Raw genomic sequence first — 22,144 nt, 5'->3', positions numbered from 1 at the left:
CCATAAGGATACTAAGGGTACTGAGTACTGGACTTATTACAAAAACTGAATGATTTCAGAAACATTAAAAAGAATCAGAGGTTGCTCAATGAAGCCCACTGGAAAGTGCTTCTTTGAGATTAGATATTATCATGTAGTCTGTAATTTTCTAAATTTTTTGATCTCATGATCCCTTTAGACTTTTAAAATTGACAACTTCAAAGAGCTTTTGTTTATGTAGATTATATTTATCAATATTTACACTAGAAATTAAAACTGAGACATTTTAAATATATTTATTCATTTAATAACAATAATAAGCCTATTGCATGTTAATATAAATAACACATTTTCGATGAAATGTAACTATTTTCCAAAACAAAAAATTAGTGAGAGAAGTGATACTGTTTGAGGTTTTGCAAAATCTCTCCAAAATCTGGCCAGAAGAGAAGACGGTTGAATTCCTTTTTTTTTTTTTTGCTTTTTTAGGGCCGCTGGGGGTACAATCGGAGCCACCAGTCTACACCACAATCACATCAACATGGGATCCAAGCTGCATCTGCGACCTACACCACAGCTAACAGCAATGCCAGATGCTTAACCCACTCATCAAGGCCAGGGATCAAACTTGCATCTCCTCAAGGATACTAGTCAGATTCATTTCTGCTGAGCCAGGACAGGAACTCCAAGCCAGCTGAATTCCTGTATCTATTTCAACATTCAGTCACTTGCTTTATGTTGTTTTGGTTGAAGTATAAAGCAAAAAACATGTACTCACACACATATATAGCTGGAAAAGGGAAGAGTATTTTAATAGCATTTCCAGGTAATTGTGGTCCATCTTTTCCAATACTACACCAAAAACTGACAAGCAACTGCTTCTTAAAAGTGGGGAAAATGTGGAATTTGATACCATTTCAGTTAACTTTTCATACCATGTTACATTAAAAAATCATTGGTCTACCTTGCCTTTCGGGATAGATCTTTTCAACCACATGCATAAATTTGGGACGCTATGCATTAACCATTTAGGAAAAAAAGGTTCACTTCGTTTTGCAGATCTTCCAAATGTTGACAATTTTCACTACATAGTACCAAAAAATCATTTTCATTAATCTTCAGAAAAGTCTTTGTCTCATCAGGAAAGTCTTTAAGTGCTAGAAAGCCATCAAGCTCCAGGTGGCAGGTTCAAGTTTTCCAAAATACTGATCTTTGTTTTAATTCTTAAATCTTACCATTGTCAATAAATAATGTTGGGTTTTTTCCCCCTTAAGAGAGAGGTTTATGTCCTTTTTTCCAGAAAATGTCTGACAGATAACCAAGACTGAATAACCATATTTGTCTTACAATTGATCATTTGAGTAAAAATGGTGTTTCATGAAATACAAATGCTAATAAGTTCACCTCACAGCTTAATCTGCACAAATGCTTTCTCTGGTGACAAGCATCATACGTCTGTATTCAGCTTAAATGTACTTCCCCCTGTCATCACACAAGACATTAAAAACATGTCAACTCTAAGGTTGAGATTTAATAAAACTGAAGTTTTTAAATGAGTTTTCAAGGATATTTTATTTTGTTTTGTTTTTCCGTCCTTCTAGGGCTCCACCTGCGGCATACGGAGGTTCCCCAGGCTAGGGGTCTAATTGGAGCTGTAGCTGCGGGGCTACACCACAGCCACAGCAATGCCAGATACAAGCCGCATCTGCGACCTACACCACAGCTCAGGGCAATGCCGGATCCTTACCGCATTGAGCAAGGCCAGGGATCGAACCCGTATCCTCATGGATTCTAGTGGGATTCAGTAACCACTGAGCCATGAAGGCAATTCCAAGGATATTCTTAAGTAAAACTGCCCTTTTTTTTTTTCCTACTGCACGTGTTAGATGGTACTGCAATGACTACTGGTATCGTTTGTTGCCACTGCCTTGACTCCCTTCACTGCACCGCTAGTTTTACTCATAATTGCTTTTGAATCATCGGTGCAAATGTCAACACAGGGAGGGGGAAAAAAGGCAAGTTTTACTATGAAAATAGTTTTAACCTAGCCAATGAGGGAGATCCTTGGGGTCTAGTGTCTCAGACCATGCTTTAAAAACCACTGCTTAGAGAAGAGGAAGAGGAAGGCAATGAAGAATTCTAAGAAAATATGGCAAGAGTCTGTCAGATGCAGTGGGGAGAAGACCAGAGATTTAATAGAATGGACAGGAGACTAATGTAATGGCCTGGGCATGGGGGATTAGGGTCAAAGATTGGTGACAGTGGAAACAGAAAGAAAGGGACTGTGTGAGCTGGGTTTTGAAATAGGAATAAACAGCTCTGGTAACTCCCTAGCTGTTTGTGGGGAAAGAATAGCACAAAAGAGATGGGAGACTAAAAGAGCAATTAATACAAATAAGGATTAATAAATGCTCATAAAATAGGTTGCATAACTGTAATTCTACTTTTGTTTTAGCAGGAAAGTCTAAAACAAAAGTTTTTCAAAAAAGGAAGAAAGAAAACCGAAAAGGGAAGCTTTTAAATTTGAATTAAATTTGAAGGATTCAATGCAATCCATTAAATCTGAATAATTTCAAAATAAAAACTTATTTAGTCTACCTATAAATCTAAAAGGTCAAACTCTGGGCCTCTTCAAATGTTAATATAAATTTAGTAACTACGTGGTAAGGAAACAACAACGACTAAAAAACTTCTCTGTGTAAATAACCCTTTCTTATAACCCTTCCCTGTAACCAGAGAAAGGAGCAAAATGGCCTGTCACATCATTTGACACAGAGAATGAAAAAATGACATGCTAGAGCTGGAAATTCCATTAGACTTATCTATAAATAACCACAAAGTAACTTTTCTCTGGAGGGTAAGCATCTTGTCTCTTCCAGACTTAGAGAGCATCTCCAAAGACTTACAGTAGGACAGTAAATAAAGGGGTCCAAATGGAAGTAGAAATAGAGATAAAGGAGAGTGGAAAAGAACAAGTCTGTGATCCAAACAGGAGAATGCAAAATAGAAAACTAATGTGGGAAATTTTATTTCATTTATTTTTTTGGCCTCACCCTCAGCGTACAGAAGTTCCCAGGCCGGGGACTGAACCTGTGCTACAGTAGTAACCCAAGCCACAGCAGATCCTTAGCCCACTGAGCCACCTGGGAACTCTGAAATTTTACTTTTGTATCTCAAAGCTCCTTAGAATATTATCTGGGTTGCTTTTGAATTACAGTGTTTACTAGATACATATGTTTTTAAAAATTCCAACATTATAAATTAAATGTAATTGGTAAAATCCTAAAGCTATTTACTGCCATCCAACACAAGCTTTACAGAGGATTCTCTACAGACAATCTTCCAGCTAACCCAACCCTAATGTTTCCTTCAGTCTCAAGAGCCTTTCAATTCTTAGCACCAAACTAAAAAAAACAAAACTCAGTTTTTGGAAATCTATCTATAACAGAGAAGAGTTTAATACATTAAAAGAGGAACACATTTTGAACAAATAGTTGTAAACAGCAGAGGTCTGAGCTGCTGGAGAAAGACCAGTATTTTCAAGGTATGTGTTTATTCCCATGCCAGTGTCAACCTGGTGGCTTAGAAAAGACAAGTTTTTGGGAGTTCATGTGGTGGCTCAGTGGTAATGCATCTGACTAGCATCCATAAGGACGTGGGTTCGATCCCTGGCCTCGCTCAGTGGGTTAAGGATCTAGCATTGCTGTGAGCCACGGCGTAGGTCGAAGATGCAGCTCGGATCCTGAGTGGCTGTGGCTGTGGCGTAGGCCAGCAGCTATAGCTCAGATTCAACCCCCTAGCCTGGGAACCTGCATATGCCACAGGTGTGCCCCTAAAATAAAAAGAAAAAAAAATTTTTCCCCAGCATTTAAATTTGGGTTTGGGTTCTGAATTTGGTCAGGACTCAAAGTGAGAGTACAAGCAGTACTTTTATATAAAGTAGAGTGACCACTTTGTTAGAGAAGTTAAAACACATCTAAATAACTTTAAAACAGAACTATCCACTTAAACTAGTTAAGAATATGTCAATTTCCTTAAATAGACAAAGGACAATTTTTCTCTTCACCAAAATGTTCAAAACAGTTTTAACAGAAGTTCAAGTTTAAATAAAATTTATATTAATAGGCCAACTAACGTGCTGTATTTTCAAAGGCAGTTCTTTATTTTTCTGATAAATAATGAAATCTTTGCCCTATCATAGAGCTTGAAAAGATGTGGTATACCCTTGGTTACCTTCTATAAGCAATTTCTGCTACAACAAAAAAAAATATTAGATCTGTCATATGGAGATGACTTTTAATAATGCCAGCAAATATTAGAGCTATAAGACCAAATTATTTTATAAATGTGTTAATGCTGCCTGCTGAAGACCTAGCGTAGCTGCCATCATTACTGCCATCAATGTACTTGTCACTCTTTTTCATTCTTCAAGTACAGAAAGGAAAGGTAAAACCAATCAAGACACTAAAATGAAGTTTAATTTTATTTTGTCCCCCTGTTACTTTTTTACCCTGCACCTTTTGTCAAAATGTCAGAAAATACCTTGTTTCTGGAAGAAACAAAGTTTTTTTTAAATTGATAATGATCCAAACATTAAAACTACTGCCTATGGGAGTTCCTGTCATGGCGCAGCGGAAACAAATCCACCTAGGAACCATGAGGTTGTGGGATCGACCCCTGGCCTCACTCAGTGGGTTAAGGATCCAGCGTTGCCGTGAGCTGTGGTGTAGGTCGCAGACACGGCTCAGATCCCACATTGCTATGGCTGTGGTGTAGGCCAGCAGCTGTAGCTCTGATTTGACCCCTTAGCCTGGGAACCTCCATATGCTGCAGGTGCAGCCCTAAAAAGAAAAAAAAAAATCATTGCCTGTGAACTCTGCTTTGTCCTGACATACTATGAACCTTTGAGCTGGCAAATTACATTTCAGTGCATACGCATCAATGGTCCCAGCAGATTTAAATATGGTCACACTCACCTTGGTAAATAATAAGGGTACTTATCATTCAATATGTTTAAGATAAAAAGTCATTAGGTCATAAATGTTTGCCTTTGGAAATTCAAGCCTTATCATAAATTCCCTATGAGACCATGACTATTTGTTGAAATGATTTTATACCGTGTCTTTTAACCTTAGCTAACCAGTTTAGTTTCCTTCTCAACTACGGAGGCTTAATTCCATGCTACTTCATCACTGGATCTAGTCAGTAAATCCCCTATACTCACCATCGCCCTTTTTAAGACAAAGAGAGGGCAGGTAGGAGCTAACATATGGCACTTCTTTCCGGTAAATAATTTCTTTTAGCTTAAGGTTTGCCAACAGGCCCTTTGCTGATTCCCTCTCAGTCTCAGCAGCACCAGGTCTTAAACGTGGGGTTTCTAACTCTGCTCCATCACAACTATCTGATAACAATGTAATAAGTTCCTGAAAGCATGACATTTATTTATCAAGTATTCCTTGATAAAAATAACATTTTTCTCTGCAAATAAACTAATGTTTAGTTTGATGGTATTAACTAAGAATTTTACGAAAAGTGACCAGGATAGGAAACAATTCCTTTGATGGCTGCATCCTGCTTCTCCCTTCCACGTCACTAGTACAGGTGCACTAACCTGATCTCACAAGCCAGGAAACTGTAGTCAGAGCAGATCATTTTGTTTTCTTCCCTTTTTCGATATGCAAAAGAAGAAGTAAGTTCCATAACTGCCACAGTGGGCCAAGCACTGCTTCAGCAATGATACAGCTTAGGTAACTGAACGGAATGTTATGAAGGATGCCACTTTAAGATGACAAGCGCAGTCAATCACAGCTCGCTCTTCAATCTTAAAAGACCACTCCCATCTGTAGTTCATACTCTTACCCAAACAGAAAAAAGAAAGTACTCAAGATAAAATAATTCATTTATATACACTCATCCTTAGAAGGAAAAAAAAAAACACATCTATATTCAAGTTTTTCCTTAACAGCTAAACACTGTGCAAAGTTAAGAAAAGGGTAAGAAAATATTCGCTGTGCCCTTTAAAACAACCATGGTGTTGTGTAAACGATCAAAACTCAAGATCCTTTTTGTGTCTCAAGTTCCTGTTACTGGTAAAAAATGAACTATACTAAGAATTAATCTCAAGCACCATTTAATACTCACTCTTCTTATTATATATCGTACTTCCTCCTATGTTAATATATCCCCACGCCTGCCTTTTTTGAGTTGAATCTCGTCACTTTCCTTTAAAGTCGGCTGCTGTGAGGAAAGAATTGGAGCTTTTAAAGGAATATGATTTTTGGAAAAAAAGAGTAAATAGTTTACCACTATTGAGAGATTAGTTTCTAGGGTTTTCACAACTGGTTACAGCCAATATTGTGTCATTATCTCACTATCTAGGGAGCAAAAGATGACACACTGCATTAAAAAGAAAATTTATCAAGATTTTGGCAGCATTTAAAAAATGTTAATAGTTCTACATCTCTCCACAGTATCAAGTAGAATAGACCACAGACTTAAATATGCATCTTTTCTGAATTGTGACCTGTTTGAATCACAAATCACTGAGCTTACAGTGAAAACTATCAAGGAGATAATATCTATAGGCTTCTCTAACAAATCCTATCAGTCACTCTCTGGTAAGGAGACAAGCCAATTCTGTCAGCTAGGTCCTGACACAACTCAGGTGACTTATGTGAGAAGTGAAAAACCTTTATTTTTATCAAAAGCCAATCACCTCAAATGAGTAAGAGAGAACAAACAACTACAATATGAGACTCTAGTAAGTTAAAGGAAGGATTTAGCATTGTCTCTACAACACAATCAACACAAATAGAACAAGACACCCCTTTTATCTAAATCTAATTTCTGAAATGTGTTGGACAGAAAAGTTTCACATAACAGAGACTATATTCTGATTTTAAGTGGGAAAAAAATAATTCAGTTCAAGCCCATCTAAAACTCCCAATTAATTTCCCCAAATATTAAGTATTTGTAAATCTCCATATAATATCCACCAAAAAATTCTAAATTAAAAATAAACATACATAAATCATTTAATATTTAATAAACTCATTAGTGAATACAAGTATGCATATGTATAGTATTAGATATAATTTATATTTTCCTTTACTGCAAAACGTTCTATCAGGTAAAGAAACAATAATCTGATAAAGATGCATAATGAATCCAAACAGCACCACAAACTGATGAGGTTTCACAAACTAACATCGCTTTCAGGATTTTATTTTTCTCCCAAATAGGTAAAAATCTTATGTGGAATACATGAGAACATGTACACAGCCAAGTGTGTGCCTTTTGACTTTTTGTCTTTGTCTCTCACTAGCCTTTATCATTTCCATCTTCTCTCCTAAGGGTTTTTCTAATCTCCCTAGGCTCACCTACTTTTCACAGGCTTTTCCATTATCTTAAAAGATACTGGGATTGCATGAAACCTTTAAACAACATGATCACAAAACATAATCCTGCTGAAGAAAAAACTGACTCAAGGACAATAGTCTACCCTGTATTCACTCACTCAGATTAATGTACAACTTACGGTTTTTGGCCAGAACATAACACGCAAGTTCTTTCAATGAAAGATGTGGACAGTCAATTTTAGGTTACAAGTTCCCAAGTCATCCTAACAAATATTTAGATGAAGAGAGTTCAGATATCGAGGGATACATTCACATTACAGACAGCAAAGAGAAAAGAATAAGGGAAGCAAAGAATGATGAGAATCAAGTGAGAGAAGAAATTTTAAAAATAAAGGTCAACAGGAAAAGAAACGCATAGAAGAGGAAGAGGGAGGTCCTTTGGGAATCAAATCAGAGTCGAAAGGTATCTTAAAGGTCAGTAAATCATACTTCCTCAATTCATAGATTAATAAAACAAGGCTCAGAGATATAAAATAACTTGCTCAAAGTGACACATCTAGCACAGTTACCTTAGTATGATATACAATCTAGGATTTTTTTCTAGCATAACATAAAGCTTCTCCTTGTTTTTTTATTCCATTTGGTTTTGAGTGTTATTCAGTAAGCATTTACATACCGTGTGTAAAGCACTGTAGTCAAGCCTGGGATGTAACAGCGAACAAGACAGACCACTGAACTCATGGAATTAAAGTTCAGTTGAGGGATCAAATGCTGTACAATTAACATATGATTAAATAAATATGATAAACACTATAAAGAAGCAGTACAGGGTGCTGTGACAGTATATAATGAGAGCTACGGACTTAAGAGTCTGGGGCATTACTGCAGCGGGGAGCATGGTTAGTGGTGTGTAAATTTGGTGGGGAGGCTGAGTATTAGCACTTCAGGCAAATGAAATTGCAGTCCCAAAAGCCCTTGAAGAATAAAGTGGTTCTATTTCTCCAATGATCTGAAAAGGAGGCTGCTATGGTTTGACACAAGGAAGAAAGAAAGCTTATCCAAGACGACACAAAGACTTAACCAAATTAAGATGTTCACCTTGATCCTAGGAAGGGAAAGAAGCCCCTGAAAGATTTCAACAGAAGAGTAACACCATTGATTTGCATTTGTGTGAAGAGGTGAATGGGAGGTTCGTTTACTGAGATTAAGGATTCTGGAAGAAGACCAGGTTTGAGGGAGAAGCTGATGAATTCAGCATGGGTCACATTCAGTCAAAAACAATCAGTCAAAAGCCAGAGCTATCTATCTAGGTCCAAGACTTCTAGCCCTGGCCCACAGAAAAATGTGCAATTACATCAAGAGATCCACAAATGTCTCATCCAAATTCCATTTAAGAAATATATGGCAGCTACTAGGATAAAATGGCAGACTGAACATATGCACTTTACTCCTTCTCAAAACTAAACTACAGTGAAGATAAATTTAAATGTGGAAACAGGGAGTTCCCACTGTGGCACAGTGGGTTAAGAACATGACTCAGGTCACTGTGGAGGTGCAAGATCCCTGGCCTGCCTGGTGCAGTGGGTTAAAGGATCCAGCATTGCCAGAGCTGCAGCTCAGATTCAATGCCTGGCACAAAAACTGCCATATGCCAAAGTGTGGCCATTAAAAAAATAAGTAAATAAATAAATAAAATAAAAATATTGAGAGAGACAGAGACAATAGCCCAAATGACAGAAAAAACAGAAATAAAGAAAAATGTAATTTTGGAAGCTATAAAGAATATATTCAAGTGGTAACTGACTTAGCACGTCTAAGAAAACTGAATCCTGAGATAAGAGTGAGGAAAGGTAAGAACCAACCCAATTACATCAGAGAATCCTTAAAAAGTTCATGGGTAGGCCAGCACTAAGTATCTCTCAATGACGGGGAGGGATAGTCTAAAATAAGAACTGCATGAAAGTGATTTAAGAATCACACTCCCTGGAGTTCCCATCGCAGCTCAGTAGAAACCAATCTGACTAGCATCCATGAGGATGTAGGTTCGATCCCTGGCCTCGCTTGGTGGGTTAAGGATCTGGCATTGCTGTGAGCTGTGGTGTAGGTTGCAGATGTGGACTGGATCCCATGTTGTGTGGTTGTGGATAGGCCAGTGGCTACAGCTCTGATAGACCCCTAGCTTGGGAACCTCCATATGCCACAGGTGCAGCCCTAAAAAAGACCAAAAAAAAAAAAAAAAAAAAAAACCACACTCCCAAGATTCTCTCTCTGGCATTTTATTGATAACTATCCTTCCAACTCAGGTAAAAGAACAGAGGTTTGCTTGCTTAGAAGGGTAAAATAAAGGGTGGACTAAAGGATGACTGTCATAGTTGAGAAGATCATCCTACAAACATATAAGGAATGTTAATGAGGGCTTCCTCCAAAGTTCTCTTCACCCCTCATGTGCCTCTCCTAACTGGTAGATAGACCTTTACTCACCAGGCAGGCAATTAGAAGAGCACTCTTTGAGAGAAAGAAGAACAAACAAAACCCAAAGTTAGTAGAAGGAAAGAAATCACAAAGATGAGAGGAGAAATAAATGAGATAGAGACAAAGAAAAAAATAGAAAAGATCAATGAACCTGAAAGCTGGTTCTTGAAAAGATTAACAAAATCGATAAACTTTTAGCCAAACTCATCAAGGAAAAAAGGGAGAGGGCTCAAATCAATACAATTACAAATGAAAAAAGAGAAATCACAACAGCACAGAAATACAAAGGATCCTAAGAGACTATTATAAGCAACTATATGCCAATAAATGGACAACATAGAAGAAATGGACAAATTCTTAGAAAAGCACAATCTTCCAAGACTGAACCAGGAAGAAACAGAAAATACGAATAAAACAATCACAAGTTCTGAAATTGAAACTGTGACTAAAAAACTTCCAAAAAATAAAAGTCCAGGACCCCATGGCTTCACAGGTGAATTCTATCAAACATTTAGAGAAAAGTTAATATCTATCCTTCTGAAACTCTTCAAAAAAACTGCAGAAGAAGGAACACCTACAAGCACATTCTATGAGGCCACCACCAACCTGATATCAAAACCAGACACCAAAAAAAAAAAAAAAAAAAAAAAAAAAAAAATTACAGGCCGATATTACTGATAAACATAGATGCAAAAATCCTCAACAAAATACTAGGAAACTGAATCCAACAATTTATTCAAAGGATCATACAACATAAGTAAGTGGGATTTATCCCAGGGAGGCAAGGATTCTTCAATATACACAAATCAACCAATGGGATACACCACATAACAAACTGAAGGAAAAAAATCATATAAGCATCTCAATATATGCAGAAAAAATTTCTGACAAAATTCAACACCGATTTTTGATAAAAACCCTCCAGAAAGTGGGCAGAGTGGGAACCTACCTCAACATAACAAAGGCCATATGTGACAAACCCACAGCTAATATCATTCTCAATGGTGAAAAGCTGTAAGCTTTCATACTAAGATCAGGAACAAGACAAGGGTGTCCACTCTCACCACTTTTATTCAACATAGTTTTGCAAGTCCTAGGCACAGCAATCAGAGAAGAAAAAGAAATAAAGGAATACAAATTGGAAAAGAAGAAATAAAACCGTCATTGTTTGCAGATGACATGATACTATACATAAAAAATCCTAGAGATACTACCAGAAAACTACTACAGCTCATAAATGGATTTGGTAAAGCTGGAGGATACAAAATTAATACAAGAACTCTCTTACCAACAATGAAAGGCCAGAAAGAGAAATTAAGGGAAAAAAAAATCCCATTTACCATTGCATCAAAGAGAATAAAATACCTAGGAATACACGTCTACCTAAAAAGACAAAAGACCTATACTCTGAAAACTATAAGACACTGATGAAGGAATCTGAAGATCATACAAACAGATGAAAAGATATACCATGCTCCTGGATTGGGATAATCAACACTGTCAAAATGACCATACTACCCAAGGCAATCTATAGATGCAGCTCAATCCCTATCAAACTACCAAAGGTATTTTTCACAGAACTAGAACAAAAAATTTTAAATTTATATGGAAACACAAAATACCATAAATAGCAAAAGTAATCTTGAGAAAGAAATATGGAGCTGGAGGAATCAGGCTTCTCAACTTCAGACTTTACTACAAAGCTACAGTCATCAAAACAGTATGGCACTAGACAAAAAGAGAGAAATAAAGTCCAATGGAACAGCAAAGAAAGCCCATAAATAAGCCCATGCACTTATGACCAATTAATCTAGGAAGCAAGAATATACAATGGAGAAAAGACAGCCTCTTCAATAAATGGTGCTGGGAAACTGGATAGGTACATGGAAAGGAATGAAATTAGAACACTTTCTAACACCATGTAGAGCAATAAATTCAAAATGGATTAAAGACATAAATATAAGACCGGCTACTATAAAACTCTTAGAGGAAAATATAGGCAGAACACTTCTCAACATAAATCACAGCAGTATCTTTCTTGATCCACCTCCTAGTGCAATGAAAATAAAAAACAAAAATAAACAAATGGGACCTAATTAAACTTAAAAGCTTTTGCACAGCAAAGGATACCCTTAAATAAATGAAAAGGAACCCACAGAATCAGAGAAAATATTTGCAAATGAAGCAAGTGATAAGGGATTAGTCTCCAAAATATAACAACTCATACAGCTCAATATCAAAAGACATAACCCAATCAAAAAAAGGGAGAAGATCTACATAGTCATTTCTCCAAAGAAGACATTCAGACGGCCAAAAAGCACAAGAAAAGACGCTCAACATTGGTAATTATTAGAGAATGCAAATCAAAAATCAATGAGTTTTCATCACCTCACACCAGTCAGAATGGCCATTATCAAAAAATCTGCAAACAATAAATGCTGGAGAGGGTATGGAGAAAAGGGAACCCTCCTACACTGTTTGTGGCAATGTAAGCTGATGCAACCACTATGGAGAACAATATGGAGGTTTCTTTAAAAATGATATAGAACTACCATATTATCGTGCAATCCCAGTCCTCAACATATCTCCAGAGAAAATTACTATTTGAAAAGATACGTCAACCCAATGTTTACTGCAGCACTATTTACAACACCAAAGACATGGAAATAACCTAAATGTCTATCAACAGAGGAATCGATAAAGATGTGGTACATATATACAATGGAATATTACTTAGCCACAAAAAAGAATGAAATAATGCCATTTGCAACAACATGGATGGAACTAGAGGTTATCATACTAAGTGGAGTAAGTCAAACAGAGAAAGACAAATATCATGTGATATCACTAATACGTAAAATCTAATAAAAATGATACAAAAGAACTTATTTACAAAACAGAAACAGATTCAAAGATTTTGAAACCAAATTTATGGTTAAAAGGGGGAAATGTGGGGCAGGAGGGATAAATTGGGCAGTTGGGATTGACACACACACACTACTACATATAAAACAGATAGGTAACAGGGACCTACTGCATAGCACAGGATAATCTACTTGATACCATGTAATAACCTATATGGAAAATAATCTAAAAAGTAACAGATATATGTAAACGTATAACTGATTTACTTTATGTACACCTGAAACCAACACAACTTTCTAAGTGACTAACGCCAATAAAAATTATTAAAAAAAAAAAAAAAAAAAAGAAGAGCATGCAAAGGTATCAGATCAGTCTAAGAGGAAAGAACCAAAGATACTGACCAAAGGGCTCTCCCAAAAAACAGCCCACCCAGATCACCTTATAATAAAACCCTCCAGTAGACAAGGCCTAACCTCATATTCAGATTCTCCAGGCAATTTTCTCATATTCATTCTTAATCTGGAGCAGACAAACAAGGATTATCAGAGATAAGAGGAAAGCCTCTAGTGTGAGAAAACAAAGATCAAAACAAACAGAAAACGAAAACTTGAGGAGACACAAATGATACAGGAGGAAAAAAACCAAAGAGCCATCATCATCCTCAAAGAGATATGAGAAGTAATGACATCTATGAAACAAAAACAGGATATTTTTCATGAAAAGCAACACTCATAGACTAAAAAGAGCTTTTGCATATTATAAACATGATAGAAAAAAAGTAAAACAAAACTCAGTGGTATAAGTAGAAGACAAAGTTCAGAACATATTCCAGAAAGTAGAACACAAAAACAAAGATAGAGAAAAGAAAAAAAAGATAGCATACACACACAGTGGTGTATATACACATACAAATACACAAAGATATGGTGAAGAAGTTGGGATGATTGCAGATTACAGTTAAATCCTCATCTACCATAATCAAAAATCAACAAAAAGCTCTAAAACCCATGAATACAAGAAGTAGTAGTATATGCACATAGCTTGGAAATAAGGAGATGCGTAAATGCCAGAATAAAAAGATGGAAGAGTCAGAAGTTCATGCCTGAGAAATAGTGGACAGGGGTAAGGAAAACCAATATATTCTGTTAAGAAAAAGGCAAATAACCCAACTGAAAAACAGGCAGAACTTGAACTACCATTTTGTAAAAAAGAATACCAAAATGTCCACTTAACATGTAAAAAGTTGCTCAACTTCATTAATCATCAGGGAAATGCAAATGAAAACCACAGTGAGATATTATTACTACACACCCACCAGAACGGCTATAAGGAAAAGGTAACTAAGTGTTGGTAAGGATGTAAAGTAACTGCAGGTGGGAGTGTGACCTGGTGCAATTACTTTGGAAAACTGACAATATTTACTACAGCAGAATATATACATATCTGGCAATTCTACCCTAGATATATACCCAACAGAAATGTGGACACCATTCACCAAAAGATGTGTATAAAAAAGCACATGACAGCACTTTCATAATAGCAAAATGTCCGATATAATGGACAATTTGTGGTAATTTTATGAAATGGAATATTATATATCAATGAGAGTGAAAGAACAACTACATGTAACAACACATATAAAGCTCATAAAGACTGAGCAAGAGAATTCAGATACAAAAGATGCATAAAATGTTTACACTTTGGTCTAAGTTTTTGTACAAGTTTACACTTACAAAAATAGGGTAAAATTCATCTACAATATTAAATTCAGCATCATAGTTACTCTTTGGACAAATAGTGACTGAGAAAGGACTTAAGTGAGCCCCCAGGACACTAGTAATGTGCCATTTCTTCAGCAGGATCCAAGTTATTGCAGTATGCCACCTATATGCAAATTCATCAAGTTACAGGATATGTGTACTTTTTTCTTGGTACATTGTATTTCAATAAAAATTATCTTTGAAAAGATTCTAGGAGTTCCCACTCTGGAGCAGTGGGTTAAGAACCTGACTGCAGTGACACGAGTTGCTGCAGAGGTGCAGGTTCAATCCTTGGCCTGGTGCAGTGGGTTAAAGGATCTGGTGTTGCTGCAACCGTGGCATAGTTTGCCGCCGTAGCTCAGATTCAATCCCTGGCCTGGAAACTTCCATATGCTACAGGTGCAGCCCTTAAAAAAAAAAAAAGAAAGAAAGAAAGAAAGCTTCCAGTTTTTCTATTTATAAATTGAATGACCTTGAACAAATTTACTCAACCTAAGTAAACCTCAATTTATTCATCTTTAAAATAGGGATGACAAAAATAATTCTCTTAGGGACTTGTGTGAGATTCAAAACAGTTAAAACACATCAAGTGCTTCGCACATACCAAGCACACAAAAAACGTTTGTTAGCATTACTATTAACCACTTTGGAATTAAAAAGGTGGGTGAAATCACTATACAGTCCCACTTTGAACAAATCTAACGCATATGAAACATGAATTTAGCTGTACAGTGAGATAACTATATTCAAATTTGCCATTTACTATTTCCATGAGTTTGGGGCAATGATTTATTCTCTCTGAAACTCCTTTTCTCAATTATAAAAGGGAATAAGAGCATGGTGTTGTGTGTGTGTGTGTGTGTGTGTGTGTGTGTGTGTTTGTGAGTGTGTTGAGAGAGAATTTTAAAAATAGATTAAAAGTGGAAGATAGTTCCAAACAGTGTTGGAAACCATCTAAGTCTATCTATATTTTCATATGGCTATGTGCAAATGCATGAATTATTTTAAAATATGGAGGCAAATAGTAGAAAAAGCTATAGGAGCTGAAAGTGGATGCCTGCACAGCCAGAAACTGGCTGAAGCAATGCGTAGGGAAGCTAACTGCTCTTCTGCATTTCAATCCTGTGGCACACACTTGCAACTATGTATATCTACTACTTTGATTTAAGATTAAATTTTAAAATTATTCACTTTAAAAATATATAGCTAGGACCCAACAAATCAGAAAAGGGTTAAAGGCAAGCTCCAAACCTAAGCCAATCAATATCAAGCTGAGGGACAAAAAAGAAAACAACGTTTAAAGCACTTAAATATATCCATAATTTAACTCCTCTATCATGGTACAGAGTGTAGGTGGCATGGAAATGCTAACTTTGAGCCCACATATGCTTAACTTCCTCTATTATTAGTTAGTGAACCACCTGTTACTAATGAACAACCTATTTTTAACTAGTTCAAGTCTACTTAAAGACCCTAGGAATCAGAAAAGAAATGCTGGCTATAAGACACATATAATATACATGGCATTTGCAACATCAGGTTGAAACTTACGCTTCTCATATGACTCTCTAAGGTTTCAATTTCCCCAGAAGAAAATACAGTACTTCAATATACTGGAAGGTGATACTAATTCACAGTCCCTGGTACTTACAGGTTCTTACACAGAGCTGCTTAATATAACTCACTTTTGGTTTTCAGTACATATGAATTGTTCACAAAGATCTTTGAGGGGCTCCCTGGTGGCCTAGCAGTTAAGGAGCCAGCACTGTCATTGCTGTGGCTTGCCCTGGGAACTTCTGCATGCCAGTGGGCATGGCAAAAAAAAAAAAAAAAAAAAAAAAAAACACTTTGGAAAGAGACTCAGATCAAAGAATTTGGTAGTGAGGCTCAGAGCCATGACAGGACCGATGGCCCCATCCTGGTTTATCTGAAAAAGCTGAGAACAATTTCTCAATTGCTGGCACAGAGAAGAAATTCTGGTTCAGCAAATACTAGCTCTCATTATTATCACTGTTGCTGAGAGGCACACTGGTCAAGAGGTTAAGAGCACAATCTCTGAGTAAGGCTCCCTGAAAAGGAATCCCCACTGCTTACCAGCTCTAGTCCCATACTTAACCTCTCAGTCACCCAGTTTTCTCCACTTTCAAAATGGACCGATGGTTTCTACGTCACAGCAATGTGGTGAGGATTAAAGAAGAACTGTCAAGCATTTAGACAGTGCTTGGCATATTGCAAGACTTCAATAAATGTTAGCTCTTGTTTTTCTTTTTACATCACATATCTGAAGAAATGGATTTGTTTCTTATTCTAATTCAAAACTACTTATGTTAAAACATTGAAATAAAAAGAGGAAAAAATCAATTTAAACTGCGAATGATACTCAGGATTATGTAATGTATACAAATAAATTTTTCTTGGAAATATCTAGGAAAAACCTAATCTACACATGTTAGCGCTAACAAAAGGCAACTTCCATCTGTTACCATTAGACAGGTTCTAGTAGATCACTGTGCCATGCATGAGTCAACACATTATTCTTGAGGTAAACTTGACAAAGGAAGAGCCAATAATCCTATAGCCGTTTTGATACAGAAACAATTATAAGCTGAAAAGAATAAAGGGAAGAAACATTCTTTTTCTTAGACTGGTTTGGTCAACTAATGTACATCATTTAAGTCAGCCTGCCATTACTTCCCAGATTTAAAGAGAAGAAAAAAGAAAATCTTATAATGGCACTTTTAAAATCTAACCAGTTAGTTAAAATACTCTCAGCTCTATAAGCCTCTTTCCACTGCACAGCTGATGGCTAAACCTGAGAAGAGCAATTAATCCTCATCTGTTTCTCTATGTCTTTCAATGAGTACAAAAACACATATATACTTCTCAAAAGCAATCACAAATATGTAAAACAATCACAAATTCAGTAGGTGATTTTTTTTTTCTTTTTAAAAGTTGAATCCAAACTCAAAAGATTCAAGATTCGATAGTAAGTTTGTCACTGGTTCTTAAAATTAAAGCCTGAAGGAAAACTAACATATACACACACTCTCTTCAGGTGCTTTTCCAAAACTATCTCAACTCCTCTGTAGATCCACAAACAAGAGATCCATTGTGTGGATCTGCAAACCCTGTGACGTCATTGAAATACAAGCACCAATTGGTATCACAGTTTGTGTTTCCAAGGATACCAGGAACTTTAAATACCCTGCAGTTAGTTCTACAAAGCCCAGGAGCAGGACCTTCGTAACAATACCAGGAGCCTGCCCACTTTCTTTTCAGACAGTTTCCAGCAGAGAAAAGACACTGATTTTGCCCCAATAATTCCTCCAAATAATATTCTCAAGGAGATTCCTCAATCATTCAATTATTCGTTTTTTATATGCTCATCATAATGACAGCAGAAAGGGGATTAAGAATTTACATAGCTCTCATAGTAGAGTCTCAAAAGGCGAGCTTAGAGTATCTTTAATGAAACCACATTACAGATTTTTGAAATGTAATGCACAGAAAACACTTCTGACTAATCCCTACAGTAATGTTGGTCTGTGTTATGGAGTACTCTTTCAGTAACACAGAAAAATAATTTCTTCCCCATGTGCTTTTCCTGGAAAAGTTACTTTTCTTACTTAATATTAGCTTTGAACTCACATATGAATTTAGGATGTAAACTTGTTTATTCTAGCTAGAGGGCTTATTACATGACCCTCAAATTTAAATTTACTGCAACACAGAAAAACAGGCTAAGTGTGAGGTGATAATGATTATGTTATTGTTAAAAGTTAAACAAGGTAATAATCCTTTATAAAGGACTCTTTAAAAAGGTGGTAATGTAGGGGAAAATTGTTAGAAAAGGTCTCTAGCTAAGCTTTTCTCTAACATCTATCCAGAGTTAGACCTAAACACTTATTTTTACATTAATTTCTGAGATATTCTCCATTAATTACATGTGCCATTGAGATTTTAAACAGTTCCAGAGTTGTTGTTCTATTAAGGAGATAAATATTTTAAGCAAGTATTTTTCAAAATGTAGGCTAGAAACTGACAAGGAGAACAGGAAGAACTCAGAGACGGCAATGAGAGTGCCTAAGAGCTGCCTGATGAGGATGGGAGGTTGAAGCTCTAAGAATGGAAAGCCAGACCTTGTGGCTTTTCTCCATTATACGACCTCATGCTACAATGCCAAGATTACAAGGCAAAGGAGACTTTCTATTTAGGCATTTTGTATTTTATTTTAAAAATAACATCACTAATTAGAAACACCTTTCAGTGTAGGTCGTATTAGATTTTTATTTAAGTGACTAAGTATTGAGTCTATTTTAGGGAACTTATACAGTACTTGGTACATATGAAGATGTATATATGACATTGTATTATTTAATTCTTAGAAAAGTCAAGAGTATTTTTGAGGGAAAAAAGTATTTACACAAATGATTTAACTGCTCTTAAAACACTTTTTAATAAAAGTAGTATAAAGAAGGATATGTGAAAAAATGATATATGTAAAGAGACAATTATATGACCCTCAAAATACAGGAGAGAGATATAAAATCTAAAGATTTTTTTCTTAACTTTAGAAAGCCATTGTGGGCTTTATATAAATTCCTCAGAGCCTCCAAAAGTAACAAACATTGCTTTATCATCAGTTTCCACATGACAACTCATGAGAAAGGGTAGAGAAAGATATCTATTAGGTTCAGTAAGGCACTGATACGACTTTAAAGCAAAAGAAAGTTTAAAACGCAATTCTCAATGGCAATAATAACAAAGAGCTAGATCATGGGTTCTGTGCCTTCCAACCAAAAAGCTCAATTTTGCAAGAGTGCTCATCTTTATCAAGCCATCATTTACAGGCAGGTGCATTTCTTGATTCAACAGACAACGATCATAAGATGTAATTAAACATTCTGTTTATAAGAAATCACAATTAATTTTGTCAAACAGGCATCTACTAAAACTAATTCATCGTATTGTAAAAGCTCCTAATTCCACTGATCAAAAACCAGTTTCACTGTTAATTACAGTGCTTTCAGTGTGTTAAATCAAGAGTTTGAGATAAACAGTTAAGAAGCTAATCATAACTCCTGTAATGTCATACTTTCCATGTAGGGAACAAGGAAAAGTGAGGAAAAAATGGCCAGGAGCCTGATATAGCAGAGGAAATGGAAGAAGCAACGTTCACTGAAACACAGGGCAAGAGAGAAGTGGCAGAGTATTACCTCTGGAGGTTAGACAGAGAGACTCCTTCTCTAGCACTGCAGACCAAGACCATGTTTTCATAACTATGTCAAGAACAAGCACATGAAGACCACCTGGATCAAGAGGGTAAAGAATATGAAACTACCCAGTTTCTAGTGGTTTACTATATAGTTAAACTCAGTCCTACAATAACTTAGTTGAACAAGATGGCACACATATTAATTTACTGATGACACAGAAATGAGTGCAATGGTACCTATGATGGACACACAATCAGGATCCAAGATTATCATGAAACTGAAAAATGACAACTGCCAAATTGAGTAAACTATAATTTATTGATAATAATAGTTTGCATTGTCCAATGTTCTTTTATCAGTCTGTGAGAATGATTTTTAATGTAGCATTATACCACATAGATTTACCAAAATTTGAGTTAATTCTCTCAAACATGAAAACCTCCCTCAGATGTGGAAATTTAAGTTGGTCCCAATCTTCTGATTTTATAATTTTGCAACAAATATCACACTGAAAGTTTGTAAGTATCTCTGATTGTTTCTTAGAAAAAACTATAAGACATGTAACCATTGAATCAAAGGTTTACAGTTTTAAGACTCTTAAGACATATTTTGACAATCCTTCAAAAAGTGTAGTACAAGTTTATATTCTCCAATGCAAAAGACGAAGCCATTCATTTTGACACATCTTGAGGAAAATGTAGGTCATTTATATCTATCAATTTTGGAGTTCCTGTTGTGGCTCAGCAGAAACAAATCCAGCTAGCAACCATGAGGTTGTGGGTTCGATCCCTGGCCTTGTTCAGTGGGTTGGGGATCTGGCATTGCTGTGAGCAGTAGTGTAGGTCGCAGACGCAGCTTGGATCTGGGTTGCTGTGGCTGTGGCTGTGGCCGGTGGCTACAGCTCCAGTTAAACCCCTATCCTGGAAACCTCCACATGCCGCGGGTGCGGCCCTACAAAGACAAAAAGACCCCCCCCCAAAAAAAAATCTATCAATTTTAAAGGTTAGAAAAATACATGACAAACATTAAGTACTGCTATAAGCAAATCACTGTGCTAGACATGGGAGAAAAGTAGAATCCATTGTGACAGACACATCATCAGATATTAACAATACAATGTGATACACACAAAGAAGAAAAATAATTAAGTGCTGTGGGTAGACAGAAGAGGGAATAATTATTAAACTTAACAGTCACAGTTATCCAGAGAGGGAACAGAAGATATTATACCCTTATCAGTGGTTAAGGATAGGGAAGACAACAACTTGACTGCACACTTCTTATAAACGATGGTACGGATGACTATTAGGAAACTGTGTTCAAAGTATATTACATGATAATTGGTTGGCAAATTGCAAAAGTTGGCTAAAGAACTTTTTCAAAGTTGTACTTGTATACATTAAAAAGTATTTTTTGGCCGCACCCATGGCATATGGAAGTTCCTAGGCCAGTTATCAAACCCTTGCAGAGACCCAAACTGCTGCAATGACAAGGCCAGATCCTTAACCTGCTGGCCACAAGAGAACTCCAAAAAAAGTATATTTTAAAAATCACACATGAATGCAAACCCATGGGCCAATCTTTTGATACAAAATCAAGCCTTCCTTTAGAATCTAAGTCTACTGATATGTAGTTCTGCTTGCTATTTTTGCAAAAACCACACTCTCTATACAGCAACCATGATTTCTAGTTATTTTACTTTTTTCTTCACTTATGAAAATTTTAAGACACTGATGAAATAATTGGAACACAGAGTCCTTCCAGACTTTTCCCCCAGTTTTTTAATAGTTGATTCATCACATTAAGAGCAATTATTTGTAAACAACTTCCCTTTATTAAGGCTTTCCAAAATATTAAATTTTAACTTAATGGAAACAACTTTTTCCATTCATATTTCATCAATTTGTGAGACATGAAAACTTAGTGTAATTACAATAACAAGAACATGGCAGGTTTGCAAACAAACTTTACTGATTCTTGGTAAGCTTCCAACTTCACTGAAATGTACGTAAGTGAGTGCACACATTGGAAGCAACCCTCCAGCCCCAAACGTCCAGTGCAGCCTGAACGACAGTCAGAAGGATTCATAGAAAGAATGGGAGGCTTTGGGGGATTAAGAACATCAGTTAAATCACCAAGTCTTTTATAAAATACTCCAGCTATTCTAGCGAAGCTACATATTCAGGCTATAGAAAGATTCTGAGTTATGGAAAAAATAAAATGATGCAATATAATCTTATTTCCAAGCTAATTATAATAATTTTTCTTTGAAAGATTCTTAAAAAAGCTTTGTGAAGTTCCCATTGTGACTCAGCAGTAATGAACCCGACCAGTATCCATGAGACACAGGTTCGATCCCTGGCCTTGCTCAGTGGGTTAAGGATCTGGCACTGCCGTGAGCTATGGTGTAGGTCACAGACTTGGCTCAGATCTGGTGTTACTGTGGCTGTGGATAGGCTGGCAGCTACAGCTCCATATGACCCTAGCCCGGGAA

General features: G+C 36.3%; 1 protein-coding gene across 8 annotated transcripts in view; it reads right to left on the bottom strand.

Annotated features, from left to right (window-relative positions):
- Nucleotides 1-22,144, bottom strand: part of RASAL2 (RAS protein activator like 2) — a 388,515-nt gene that overhangs the window by 202,213 nt on the left and 164,158 nt on the right. Inside the window, exon 1 of one of the 8 annotated variants that reach the window (XM_021063716.1) lies at nt 7,517-8,903. The exons of the other annotated variants lie outside the window; for them this stretch is intronic. The gene's annotated coding sequence lies outside the window, so the exon portion shown is untranslated. Of the gene's footprint in view, nt 1-7,516; nt 8,904-22,144 lie in introns of those variants that run through there. 8 annotated transcript variants of the gene reach the window in all.

This window comes from Sus scrofa, chromosome 9 (genome assembly GCF_000003025.6).
Source record: "Sus scrofa isolate TJ Tabasco breed Duroc chromosome 9, Sscrofa11.1, whole genome shotgun sequence".
NCBI classification, from domain to species: Eukaryota; Metazoa; Chordata; class Mammalia; order Artiodactyla; family Suidae; genus Sus; species Sus scrofa.
The sequence above is the reverse complement of the archived record's forward strand: the minus strand, read 5'-3'. Positions and strand labels throughout refer to the sequence as shown.